General features: G+C 39.5%; 1 protein-coding gene across 23 annotated transcripts in view; it reads left to right on the forward strand.

Moving 5' to 3' along the window:
* Nucleotides 1-14,793, forward strand: part of tenm3 (teneurin transmembrane protein 3) — a 1,793,546-nt gene that overhangs the window by 1,112,131 nt on the left and 666,622 nt on the right. For all 23 annotated transcript variants that reach the window (XM_062982692.1, XM_062982693.1, XM_062982691.1 and 20 more), the window contains one exon: nt 7,654-7,726. The gene's annotated coding sequence lies outside the window, so the exon portion shown is untranslated. The remainder of the gene's footprint in view (nt 1-7,653; nt 7,727-14,793) is intronic.

The following is a 14,793-nucleotide window of genomic DNA, read 5'->3' on the forward strand; positions in this document are numbered from 1 at the left end:
ACATTGCTTTCTTGGACTAATTCTGACCTTTCCTGAAAGGTCTAATTCTGGACTATTTTCTACACTTGTTTTTATTAACTTTATATATTCCTTCAATAAAGATATTAGATAGATTCTGGCCTCTGTGTATGGTTATTGGTGCTCTGCAGCCTGGGTCTTGACAGTGTTTCGGTCAAGTGGATTAAAACTTTGAACTCTAATATTTTATATTGGACAATACATTTCTGGACTATATTTGACCTCATCTGAAAGGTCTGCTTCTGAACTATATTCTTCACTTGTTTTTATTGATTTTATATATTTCTTTAATAAAGATATTAGATAGAGACTGGCCTCTGTGTAAGGTTATTGGTGCTCTGCAGCCAGGGTCCTGACAACGATGTGTGTATGAGAAACAGTAAATGAAAATACTTAGCTACAGTTTTTAACATCTCGCCTTGCTAGTGCATATGTAACAATTTGTGTTACCTGTTCACTTACATTTGGCCACTCTACTACTCTTTATTGAGCCATCTTTTATGACTGGTGGATAAAATACCCTAATATACACCAAATTACAAAACAAATGGTGGCTTATAGCATTCCTGAGTTGATTTGTTTACTGGGTTATTCTGGGATTCATTTCTAGCCTTAGATGTTATATAAAAACATTCTAGGTCAGTTGTTTTCAAGCTTTTCTACCCTGTGACCCCCCCCCTTTATATCTACATGTGATCCCCCCTCTGCCCCCACCACTGTTGTCACTCACTGGACGTAGTAAATAAATAAAAACATTGTGTTCGTTTAATGCAGTAATTCTCAGCCTGCGGATCCACAGATGTTTTGGCCTTCAACTCCCAGAAATCCTAACAGCTGGTAAACTGGCTGGGATTTCTGGGAGTTGTGGGCCCAAACATCTGGGGACCCACAGGTTGAGAACCACTGGTTTAGTGTGTGTAATAACTACCTCAGAGCTTTCTAGTCACTTCATGTTGGTTGCACACTTTTTAAGATATGGATCATTTTGCAACACCAAAATTCAGTTTTTACTAACAAACCAGAGGTTAAACCAACCCCTTATAAGAGACATGGACTAATACATAAATTGTAATAATAAAATGTATGAGGACACAACATATCTCGTAAGCTCAGCATTTTGGGGGACCATCAAGTAAGAAAGGATGGAATCTCATCTTCGAACCTCTTCAGTTGGCCACTGGTTTAAATCTTTCTTTCCACAATCATAATTATGTACACTTCACTCGCTCTTCATATGCTTTTGTTGTTGAAGGTTAATAAAAAGTTATTTATTTTGGCCAGAGAGCACAAATCCACCACACATTTTTCAGCATGTGGATAGCCACATAGATGAGTCAGTAAAAAAAGAATGGAACATTTTAAAACTGATATGGATTGAGAATCTTCTGTGTTTCCCTACTCTGCCAAGATCAGTAGCACAGCAGATGTTCTGCATGCAGGGGCCAGGAATCCTAAATTCAATTCATGTTATTTCTAGTTTTAAAAATTTTGTGTCTACATATCCTCTTTATAATTTGAACCTACTTTACTTTAATACTTGTTTCATTGAACCTCTTAACCTACTGTTGTCAGAGTAATTGAAATAAAGCAATACATTTTTTGAAAGAGGATCCTGGCTCTAACATTGAACTAGCTGAAGTGTTCCAAGGAAGGAAACACTTCAGAGACCTAAGAATTTTTCTCTTTGATTGTCTGAGGTAATTAGCCATGAATGGAGCAATCCTGTTCTTTGTGGTTGTGTGCAATCAAATTGTCCCTGATTCATGGTGACCTCCAAGAGGAAGCTATCACAGGTTTTTATTGGCAAAATTTCTTCAGAGGGACTTTGCCTTAATTCCAAAACACACACATACACACACCCCACCCAAAACCTTAATTTTACCATTTTACTACACCATTGCATAAAAAAGATCTTAAGCATCCAAAAGCTTTGGTATTTTCAGGGGCACTGGACCCAAACTCCTGCAAATACCAACAACCCATTGTGTTTCTCCTCCTAAAGAAGCAGGTTTGTTCTATTTTACTTACAACTTCATCAGATGGGACTTTTTCTGGCAGCATACATTGGTTGAGCCCTAGATGATCCACAGAGCCCTCCGGGTCCCATCTGAAATTGCAGAGGAACTTCTGGCAGGACTCCATGCATCATCTAGAGTGGGGCCAGCCTATGCCACTGCCGCAACACAGGAAGCAATGGGTAGAAGCCATATGGTCAACACTTTCTTCAGTGGGTCAGCTTCCTGTCGAGCCAGGCAATGCGGGGCATGGGACGATGGGTTCCCCACGTACCCTGGTAACGGTCACCAGATTCACCATGACGCCTGGCAATTCCTGTGGCCCATGTGATAAGGTAGAAAATATTATAGAGGGAAAAGAACCCACCTTAATCAATTCTAATGACTTAATTCTCTATAGCATAATTTTAACTTCAGTATCAATTGACTAATCTAGAGAGTAGGAAAACAACTAGTAAAATCCAGTGGATCAACAAGTTAATTCCAAACTTCGGTGAAAGATCAAACTGATTCACAGGTAGTGCCCACATATTAATTCCAGCAGTTTTGCCATTGCCAATTACTTGAATCCTATACCAGAGATGTTGCATACGCTCTAGTTTTGTCTGCAGGTGCATGTTTTTGCACATTTGTGCTTGCATACACAGATGTCTGCATTTAGGGAACAGACACTTAAATAATATTTCTGTTCTTGCTTAATCAAGCAAAATTTTATCACATGATGGTCAACACTGACTGTAATTTGTTTCCTTTAAATTAAAAAAAAATAATAAACATAAACTTTAATATGTGCACACAAACCTTGTTCATTAGCATGTGTCTGATTTAGCTTTTATTAAATGCTACTTCTTTTAAAAGGCAAGGAATGTACTCTTGGCTCAGACTGTGTGCACAAAAACAAATTCTTGTTTTTATTTAAATTATAATTTCCCCTGCCATTGTTACATATGTGGGTATTTTTTATTATTATTATTATTTTTGCGGAGGTGCTTTATTTTAAATTTAGGCAAAAACAAAATGCTATGCAAGTAATATGTTTGTTTCTGCATTTTTTGGTCATACCATATTATATTGCATATTATACAATTCAGGATTTAAGTGTCAGTATCTTCCAGGTAATCTCTAGAAGTAGTACATTCTTCACAACATTTTGACTTCAATCAATTTAATTAATGCCAAGTTGTGTTAGAAATAGAAAAACTGCAGTGCCTTGATTATCGTGTATATATTTTGAACAGGTGCCCATAGATTATATCACTGGGAGGACAGTTCTTTAATGTTACCCTGTCATATGATACCAATTATTTTAAGTGTTCGTGACAGATTGTTGACACGCTGTAAATGGGAGGTTGTATCTCAGCAGGTTTTACCCCTAATCCTTCTGAACTTTATAAAAAAGATAAAGGAAAGAACAATGTGCCATGAAAATATTCTTATTTATTAAGGATATAGTTTATTAAAATCCGTGAAAATTTTGCCATTAACTTTTATGGATTTGGATAGAACTCTTAGGCCAAAATCACACTTCTAATCATGTTAGCAACTGCATTTTTTCCAGGGTTGCATAGTTGTAGTGAGGAAACATAAACAAAATCTGCCAGTTTTGACCAACCAAATTCACCAGTGTCTTAATCCTTTCAAGACCGTTATATCCATGACCTTTTACATATTGCTGCCACCCGCTTTACAAGCATACTTTTAACAGTTTTGTGTACCCAAGAATTGTGACTATTCAGTTTATTTATAATTGACTTACAGTTGAAAAGGTAAATATCCCAACATGGAGTGTAATCTTGAAACCGCTCTACCTCAGAGAGAGAGAGAAGAAAAGACAGGCATAGCTCCATCATGTCAAGGACCAGAAGCAGATATAGAGCCATCCCAACTGCCACTGCCCTGCCCTTGAGGGGAAAGGAGAAAAGGCAGTATCTGCTGGGTTTATTACCACCACCACCCTGGACACACACACAAACACCCATCTCTTTTTCTCTTGTTTCATGTCTTAATTAGATTGTAAGTCTGAGGTCGGGAAACTGTTTAGTTATTCTTTTGCTTGCAAAGTGTCTTATATAGTGATGGCACTCTACAAACAAACAAATAAATAAATAAAATTAACATTGCAATTACTACTGTATTATAACTAATGTTTTAATAACCACAAAACATCATTCCCTCTTTTTAAAAATTAACTGGTTTATGATGTTAGTCACGATTGGACTCCCCTTCCCCTCTTCTAGATCACTTGAGCATCCCGACTGACATTCCAGGCAACAAGCAATGGTCACTAGCCATGTCATGCCCAGAGGCTGCCCACTCTGACAGAAACAGGAAGGCAATGATAGGGCAGCCATTCATCTGCGTTGAATTGGATTCGGCCCCACTGGGGACAGTCAAGTCTCCTTCCCACCTATGTAGCAGCCTGGGAACAGATGGTTAAAATCATCCTTGGATCACTCTGCAATTCAACACTAGACCGGCCCCAGGATAAAGTGTTTGTGTAAAATTGCCCAAAGTAATACAATAAGCTGCTTGCCCACGGTACAATACAAACAAAAGTAGCAGTGTGAAGTACAGTAGAGGTAAACATGTGAACCATATGATATTCCTTTCCATCATGAAATGCAAAGATACAGAATGGGGGACTCCTGGCTCAACAGCAGTACGTGTGAAAAAGATCTTTGTGACCGCATTTTCCCCTATGAACCTGCACGATCTCTTTGCTCGTCGGGGGAGGCCCTCCTCTCGCTCCCACCACCGTCACAGTCACAGTTGGTGGGGGTGAGGGAGAGGGCCTTCTCCGTTGTGGCCCCCCGGCTCTGGAACTCGCTCCCAGGGAGATTAGGCAGGCCCCCACCCTTCTCTCCTTCCAGAAGAGCCTAAAAACATGGCTCTTCCAGCAGACCTTTGAAAATTGATCTAGTAAGATTGACCAGTCTCCTTTCACTAATAGTCCTGTTTATATGCCTCTCCTAGCACTTTTGATGGCTATGACACTTTGGATAACCACTCCCCCCTGATGATTTTGACTTAACTAGCACTTTAGCCCAGTTTCCTACAGATTTTATCCATGATTTTATCATGATGTACTATATGTGTTTTTATAATTTGTTTTATTGTTGTTTGATTTGTTTTACTGCTTGTTTTATATTGTTATGACCGGGCTTGGGCCCATGTAAGCCGCCCCAAGTCCCTCCGGGGAGATGGGGCGGGGTATAAGAATAAAATTATTATTATTATTATTATTATTATTATTATTATTATTATTATTATCTTTGAGTTCTCATGGACAACAAGTTAAATATGAGCCTACAATGTGATGCGGCTGCTAAAAAAAGCCAACAGGATTCTGGCCTGCATAAATAGTGGTATAGCATCCAGATCCAGGGAAGTCATGCTACCCCTCTATTCTGCCTTGGTCAGACCACACCTGGAATACTGTGTCCAATTCTGGGCATTACAGTTGAAGGGAGATGTTGACAAGCTGGAAAATGTCCAGAGGAGGGCAACTAAAATGATCAAGGGTCTGGAGAACAAGCCCTATGAGGAGCGGCTTAAAGAACTAGGCATGTTTAGCCTGCAGAAAAGAAGGCTGAGAGGAGACATGATAGCCATGTACAAATATGTGAAGGGAAGTCATAGGGAGGAGGGAGCAAGCTTTTTTCTGCTGCCCTGGAGACTAGGACGCGGAACAATGGCTTCAAACTACAGGAAAGGAGATTCCACCTGAACATCAGGAAGAACTTCCTCACTGTGAGAGCTGTTCAGCAGTGGAACTCTCTGCTCCAGGCTGTGGTGGAGGCTCCTTCTTTGGAGGCCTTTAAGCAGAGGCTGGATGGCCATCTGTCGTGGGTGCTTTGAATGCGATTTCCTGCTTCTTGGCAGGGGGTTGGACTGGATTGCCCATGAGGTCTCTTCCAACTCTCCTATTCTATGATTCTATGATTTAGTAAAGCCATGAGCATGGAACATTAGGTTTGAAAATTACTTTGAGAAATTAATTTTGGGAAATTAATTTCTTACTAACAACAGTAATAATTGTGATGGTCTAGTTAGTTGGATTATCTTCTTACTTTAAAATACTGATTTTGTGACAAAACACAGGACAAACCTAAATTCCTCTAATCTGGAGTCCTCCAGCCCCTGCTTTGGACCAAAGAACCTATAATATAATGTTGTCTTAGTTTGAATTGGCATATCTAGAGGGATGGAGGGATGCCTGGCTGGATCGCCAGACAAGGAAGATGCCCCTCCAGCTTCTCATGGCTGGCCCAGAGAGAGACAGACAGAGACCATACTCACATTAAGGCTTTAATGCAGGAAGCAAGCAGAATTATGGGAAATGTAGTTTAGGGGAGCTTTTTGAATTCTCTGGTGCTGCTGATCTGGAGGAAATGATAGCACATTTGTTTTAAAACCAACTTCTCCAATTTGGAGAGGGAAAACCCAAGCACTTTAATGTGGAAGCGAGCAGAATTCTAGGAAATGTAGTCTTTTGAATTATCTGCCACAGAAGTTCTCACCTTCCCAAACTCCATTTCCCAGAATTCTGCTTACCACATTATGCTTCCGCCTCCTCCTCCTCTGTGTTCATTCTCTAAAGAGATTTTGAGATAAAAGAAGGGAATTTTTTGGCAAAGTTGAGAGGCAGTAACTCCAATGTTTATCTAGTAGGTTTTGCCTGGCAGTATAAATGGGGTTGGACTCCCTCCCTTGTGCAACTACTTAACAAAAAGTAACAAAGAATTCATTATATCATTATAGTTATGATACAGACCCCTAACGATATTTTATAAACACTTTAGAAACAATTATGTGTTCCCCCCCACCACCACCAATTTAGTCATGAGTATTGAAACTTCTTTTTATTGGGTTTGTTGTGTGTTTTCCAGGCAGTATGGCCATGTTCCAGAAGTATTCTCTCCTGACGCTTCACCCACATCTATGAGGCACCTCACAACCTCTGAGGATGCCTGCCATAGATGTGGGCAAAACGTCAGGAGAGAATACTTCTGGAACATGGCCATACTGCCCGGAAAACATACAACAACCCTGTGATCCTATCCATGAAAGCCTTCGACAACATTCTTTTTATTGATCACACAGGCCGAAAAGCTATAAAATATTGGTGACATAGAACCTTATCACATTGGTCACCTGAATCATCGCAAATCCGGTGGTGCCCAGCAGAGAGTGTGATGAACCTGTTGCTTCACGCCCCGCATCACTCAGTTTCCCCCATACCTGATCCCATGGGGAAAGCGTCCACCACCTACTTCCCCCCAGTCGATCCCTATGCAACAGAAGAAGCTTTCCATGTTGCCGCCACTGTGGCATACATCAATTCCTCTCCATTTGCACCACAGAGCCCCGCTAGAAGTAGCTCTATGCCGTGGGATGGGAGCCGGTGGGCTCCATGGGGCAAATAGAGAGGAACCTAAATATGCTACTGATTTTATCCCGTCTGATGAGGTTGTAAGTTGAATAATTGCTGGACATCCAAAGCTGCCAAAAAAAATTCAATCCAATGTATGTATTTGTAGAAGACATATTTATGCGTAATCTTGCAAAACACAAAATTTCGAAACACTTGGTAACTTCTTTTGTAATATATATTTTGCAGATTTCAAGATCATATGAATCCCACTGGACCACTTTTTGTCATAAGCAGTAAAGTGTTTGAAAAGAAAAAAAAGGTAAGACACTCCTTTTAATGGTGTCAGGTTGTCTCAAGTCTCATTCTGTTTAGGAACTGTGGATGATTGATAAATAAAATGCAATGGATCATTTGGCTTTGTTTATACATTACTCTGTTGTAATCCCTTACTAGTCTTTGTGCCTGATTGTCATTTGATTAATAACTAAAAATTGTCATGCCTCAAATGGAATGTCATTCTTTGAATGCCTTTAAAGAGCAGATGGAAAAATAGATAAACAGTCATTCCTCTACATTTACAAGTTAGGAATTTGTGAATTTAATTCTGCTGTATTTACCAGAGCCACTACTATTGTCCTACACAAAAAATGTATTCCACCAGAAGTTAGCCATAGAATCATATTAGAGAACCTCCAAATGCCCAGAGAAGGGTTTTCTCAGGTTAAAAAAATAGTGTTTGCATTTTTTATTTATATTTCCAATTTGTCCATTTCCATGGAGACCCTGCACTCCAATCCCCGAAAATGTGGAGGGACAATTGTACTAAAAATTTATTGGACAAGAAGCTGGACAGGACTAGGCAAAGTTGGTTGATAAAACCGCCTGGAAATAAAAATATTTCAAAATATTTCAGATACTTTGCCAGATACCAGCCCCTCCTCCCTTTGCTAATTTTTCTCCCTCTACTTCTTCTTCCCAGAAATATTCTTTCTTAGTGACAACAATAATAAGAAAATATACAAAAGGATTATATTGAATGTGTAATGTATTAAACACCTCATATTAGTACTGTATTTTCTGTTGAAATAAATAAGAGAACCTTAGCAGTTGAAAGAATTTTAATATATGTAACTGTATCATATATGTTACTATTTTATATATGTTTCAGTATTGACAATGAAAAAATTAGAAAGCCACTGAGGCTTTACACCTTTACCTGGCTGTAAATATCCTCAGGATACCAGATTCTCTCAAATCCTGGATGCTAAACAGAATCAAACCTAGTTAGTACTTGGTTGGGAATTTGCCAATAAATGCCAGGTGCTAGGTACTCTAGCTTGGAAGAAGAAATTGGTAAGACTACCTCTAAGTATTCCATGCCTAAGAAACCCCTATGAAATGTATGGGGTCACTTAAGTTGACAGGTGACTTGAAGGCACATACAGTACGTTTCACTTGACTAGATGGAGTTTACTTCTGAGTTGATATGCATACAACTGCAGCGTAAGTTACAATTTTGTTTTCTGACTATAATTACAGTAGAGTCCCGCTTATCCGACTTCCGCTTATCCGACGTACCGTATTATCCGACGCAAGTCAGCTCAGTGGTTGCTCTAGCACAGCAGGCCTCTCCCATCGGAGCATCCAGCCTACACTGCCGCGTCTCGCCCTTCCTGGCAAAATGCAGCGGGCTTCTCCACTCGTCGGGAAGGGCGGGAGGACCTCTGCATGTTGCTGATACTCAATCAGCTGCTCTGCTCACTGGGGGGAGCGGGGGGCCTTCTGCATGTTGCTGCTTAGAGAAACTTCTCTAAGCAGCAACACTTTCGGCTTCACCAGTCGCCAGGAGGAGTGGAAGGCTGTCTGCATGTTGCTGCCTAGCAACACGCAGTCAGCTGCTCCACTCCCCGGGAGGCGCAGGGGGGGGGATCTGCATGTTACTGCATAGAGAAACTTCTCTAAGCAGCAACACTTTCGGATTTTCCAGTCGCTGGGAGCGGAGGGCTCCCTGCATGTTACTGCATAGAGAAACTTCTCTAAACAGCAACACTTGGCTTCCCCAGTCGCTGGGAGGAGTGGAAGGCCATCTGCATGTTGTTGCCAAGCAACACACAGCCAGCTACTCCACTCGCCAGGAGGAGGGGGGGGGCGCGGGGGGGGGGGGCTCTGCATGTTACTGCATAGAGAAACTTCTCTAAGCAGCAACACTTAGTCGGCTGCTCCATTTGCCAGGCGCTGAACAGGAAATGGTGAGAGCCCTGAATGAGCTACAAAACATTCTTGCATTCATCTTATAGGAAGGGATGGCTGTTTTCACTCTAGTGTTCACATAATATTGCTTCTTTCCCTTTTAGAGAAATAATACCTGTCCTTTATTTTGGTTTATGGTCAGGCATTCATATCCTAAGCACTCAAGTACTCCAGGGCAGTGGGAAAGCAGATGAGATTAAAACTACAGTATGCTCACAAAGTAGGACTGAACCTGAAGAAAAACTGTTGAGTTAATGCTGCTTTATTTCTCCATATCTGACTCCTTACACTTCCAGAGGCCCTATTTATTGAACTGCTTTTTCTGTGGATTTGTTATAAAACATGATGTTTTGGTGCTAAATTAATAAATACAGTAATTACTACATAACATTACCATGTATTGAACTGCTTTTTCTGAGGATTTGTTGTCTAACATGATGTTTTGGTGCTTAATTTGTAAAATCATAATGTAATTTGATGTTTAATAGGCTTTTATTTAACCCCTCCTTATTATCCAACATATTCGCTTATCCAACGTTCTGCCGGCCCGTTTACGTTGGATAAGTGAGACTCTACTGTACTTTTGTAAAAATCTGGTTTAAACCAAGTCATGATTTCTCTGAGTAGCATTTATGTAGTAACCTCAAATAACTGCATGTATGCATGCTTAAATACCCTTTCCTCTGTTATACTTCAATCAGTTTCCTCAGTAGTAGCTAAGATCTCAAAAATACTAAACTTATGTATCTGGGGGGGGGGGGGAGAACTAGGATTCTGTGAAACCAATGTATGAGATGCTTTCCATTTCCTCCTCTTTCTCCCTTTCCATGATGTTAGTTAGACTAAACTTCATTACACTATAAGTGACAGTGTTACATAAACATAAAAAACTCCCTTCTTTGACTGATGAGATCAGAGGAGGGAGTTAATGGGAGTCATATTCTAAATATGATCCATATCAATGATCCTTATCCAGAAGAACATAAACTGGCAGTATGATACAGCTGAAAGAAAGGGCTTATGCAGTTTTAAGCTCCATCAATAGAACTGTAATACCGTAGTTCCACTTCATTGTGTAGTAGTGAGATTTCATTTGGAGATTTCATATTTTATGCAGTATATTGATTTTTATGACTGTTTTACTGATGTTGATGTCTTATTGATGTGTAAAATTGTTTTTACTGTTTTATCGCTGTTATTGTATTTTTATGTCGGGCATGGCCCCATGTAAGCCACTCCGAGTCCCTCCGGGGAGATGGGGCAGGGTATAAAAATAAAGTTGTTATTATTATTATTATTATTATTATTATTATTATTATTATTATTATTATTTGGAGTGCTATATTCAGTTCTAATCAAAGGGGTTCATAGGAAAAGGCTGAAGAAAATATGTATGATGACATAAATGATGACATAAATGAGCATACTTCCAATACCTGAAAAATTATTGCACCACATAGGATGAGTTGTACCAGAAAAAAGAGACTTGTGCCTCAAAAAGCAGAACTAGGCCTGACGAACTTAATTTACATTTTCATTTCATGTGACGATGTTGTTCTGAATAGCAAAAATCAGCAAACAGTGAAAAGAACCATGACTAAAGTTGATGGCCTCCTCTTCTGTGGGCTGGTGTTAAATATGTTGGGACTGCTTAGGTTCTGATTTCCTTCTATCAAGTAGGGAATTAAACTAGATAGCCTATAATACTACTTTACAGTTCTATGGTTGTGTATTCTGAAGTTAATTTGGAAGAGAGAGAAGGAGCCCAAGTAATAGAGCTGTAGGATTTAGTGTGCAAGTTCAGAGCTTGTTCCTCCAGCTCAGTGGTTCTCCAGTGGGTCCCCAGATATTTTGACCTTCAACTCCAGAAATCCTAACAGCTGGTAAACTGGCTGGGATTTGTGGGAGTTGTAAGCCAAAAGACTTGGGGACCCACAGGTTGAGAAGCACTGCTCTAGCTAGTCTATGTTTCAACTAATCTTCAGAATTTGCTTTAATTTAATGAATAGGTGTACTGTGGGTCCTATAGTAACATAGAAATGAAATTCTTTTGAGATGCTTCTTGGAGGGCAATGATGGGCAAATATTCTCTAATGATTGAGATATAATAATCTAATGTCAACATATAAGAATGGTATTACAGGAACACTGAAGCCTTGATGAACCAGTATCCCACATCAGTTTGATGGTTCTCCATTTCGTTCTCATGCTCTTCTTCGTTTATTCTTCTAATGTCTGTCTCCTCAACACTTTCTTTCTCTGATGTTCTGTGGGCTCGTCTTTCCTCTTTTCCTCCCACTTCATCTTCTTTTGTTTCTCCACTTGTTTGTTTTCTTAGTTTTTTAACATTTGATCTGGTCTCTGTTTGTTCCTTCAGAAAAAAGCAATCTCTACAAATACCATTATAACGAGGCATATCAATCTTTGTATCCTCTGTTTAAAGTTGTGTGTGGTCAATTATTTGAAAATTGCACCTCTCTTACAGTGATTTTTTTCTGAGTTAGCATTTAGGGGCCGGGTTGTGGCGCAGCTAGCTAGTAACCAGCTGCTATAAATCACTACTAACCGAGAGGTCATGAGTTCGAAGCCCGGGTCGGGTTAAGCCTCCGACCATTAAAAAAAAAATTGCCCCGGCTTGCTGTTGACCTAGCAGCCCCGAAAGACAGTTGAATCTGTCAATTAGGGAAATTTAGGGACGCTTTATGCGGGAGGCTAATTTAACTAATCTACAACACCATAAAACTGCTCACGAGGAAAAGAAGAGGAAGAACAGCCACCAATGGACGGTGAAGCAACAGCTCCCCCTGTGGCCGGAAATCGTGAAGCTGGAAGATGTTTAAAAAAATGCCTCTGTGTCTGTCTAAAACTGAATGTTGTTTGTCTATTGGCATTGAATGTTTGCCATATATGTGTTCATTGTAATCCGCCCTGAGTCCCCTTCGGGGTAAGAAGGGCGGAATATAAATACTGTAAATAAATAAATAAATAAATAGACATTAATAGATAATGTATAGATCTGAATATTCCAACGTTTCTCTGAGAGATACATTGAAAGGTACCTTAACTATCACAACTATCTACCTCTTGGGAAAGAGAGAAAGTTACCTAATTATGCTTTTTTCTAACCCTAATCAAAGCATTTCATTTCATAAACCCAAGGAGGACATAGTTATTTTACATCTCATAGCTGTGAAGATATATTTTTCCTTATTACTGAGTGTTGCTGTGCACTTTCTTACACAGACATACACTTTCACAGATGTTGGCAATTGTTACAATGACTAAGCAGACCCTGCACTGCATTCCTTTCAGCATACGTCAGCTTTCATATCATTTTGGGCCAAAAAGGTTTTATTGTAGAATTTTCTAACTTTATAGTTTCAAAAATGCTTCCTATAAGAAAAAAAAATACATAGGAATATAAAATCCCACAGGCTTGGCAAAGAGCATGTAGCCTATGTAGGTAAATATATATACTTAGCAAAAACAATTCATCCATAATTTCTGCTTAAGGGATTCAAAATTATTTTATTTCAAAACTTTGATAACTTACCTATTGGCCGTCTGCAAGGACGTTGCCCAGGGGACGCCCGGATGTTTTGATGTTTTACCATCTTTGTGGGAGGCTTCTCTCATGTCCCCGCATGGAGCTGGAGCTGATAGAGGGAGCTCATCCGCACTCTCCTCGGGTGTGATTAGAACCTGGCAGCTTTCAGGTCAGCAACCCAACCTTCCAGTCACAAGGCTTTATCTCTCTACGCCAATTAAATAATTAAAACATAACTCAAAATTGTAAAGAAAACAAAAAGATAGTAAGTCATAAATGCAACCAAGAACACCAAGTATCCCTTTCCAGCCTTAGAGGCTCGGCTGGTCTGGTCATTCTAATGCAGCCACTTTCCTTCATGTCATCTACCCACCCCCCCCCAAGGGAGTTCAAGGCCCAGATGCCCCACATTAGCAGCATCGAAATGGTGCTTTGCTTGGGTTCCTTAGCCTATAGAGATAGAAATATAGATTCAGACATCAGTTTGCAGTTAGCATTGTAAGATATTTCTGGTCTGCTCTTTCCACTTTTGTGGGGGTCCTGCACCTCACCGCCCATGAATGTGAAGGACCATGTTTATATAACAATTAAAAAAACTTCCACTGTATTATAAAACCTTAAAAAGTCTAGCTTTCCATTGCAAAAATATAAATGTGGTCAAGTGTTATTATGTATTCTTTGTATGAGATCAGCACTAAGTTGAAAAATGTGACTTAAACTTTCTCACAGTTGTATTGTTGTCTTCCCTGTAATTATTTGTCAATGGAAATAAGATAAGCATCTAGTATCAGGACTGTGAAAAAACAAAATGATTTATTTCCTGTGGAACAGTTTAAACACTCTTGCTATTCTATATTTCTTGAAGGGGAAGTCCAGTTCAGTTGTGCAGTTTCCAGCTTGGTGTACCTCAGTTTAACAATAAGAAATACTTCACAGAAGTCAGGTTTGCTTTTTTGTGTAACCAGAATTTTTAAACCTCTTTCCATCCCAAATATGAAAGATTGTGGCAATGTTGATAAAAAGGCAAAGTGAAGCAAATCTTCCTCTATTTGGATGAGTCTACATGCCATTTCCTACCTTCCTCAATGCTGCTTATATGTTTAATTAAACCATAGTTAGTGGTTATGTCTGAAAGAGAGCTGTATGATCTGATTTAATATCATTTTACTAATAATGGAGTTGATTTAAGATCATAGTTAGTAAATCAAATGTAAATGCCATTTCTTTGTAGAAAATTGGAGCTCTTTATAGGCATTATCCAATTAGCTTCATTGCCTTGCATATTATTGTTATGTAGATACAACATCACCTTTTTTGAAATACAGCATGAAACCATTTAAAAGCCATAAAAAGCACAGGTAAGCTTCAGTCATAATGTGTAGTATGCTGTGTTCGCTTGGTCCCACATCAACCTTTATAGGTGGTGTCTTTCTTTGTCTCATGTTTACTGGAGTGTAAGTCGCTCTGATTTCAATTAGTTTTGAAGTATTGGGTTATGTGTTGTCGAAGGCTTTCATGGCCGGGATCACAGGGTTGTTGTATGTCTTTTGGGCTGTGTGGCCATGCTCCAGAAGTATTCTCTCCTGAGG

The sequence above is a fragment of the Anolis carolinensis genome, chromosome 5 (assembly GCF_035594765.1).
Source record: "Anolis carolinensis isolate JA03-04 chromosome 5, rAnoCar3.1.pri, whole genome shotgun sequence".
Taxonomy (NCBI): domain Eukaryota; kingdom Metazoa; phylum Chordata; class Lepidosauria; order Squamata; family Dactyloidae; genus Anolis; species Anolis carolinensis.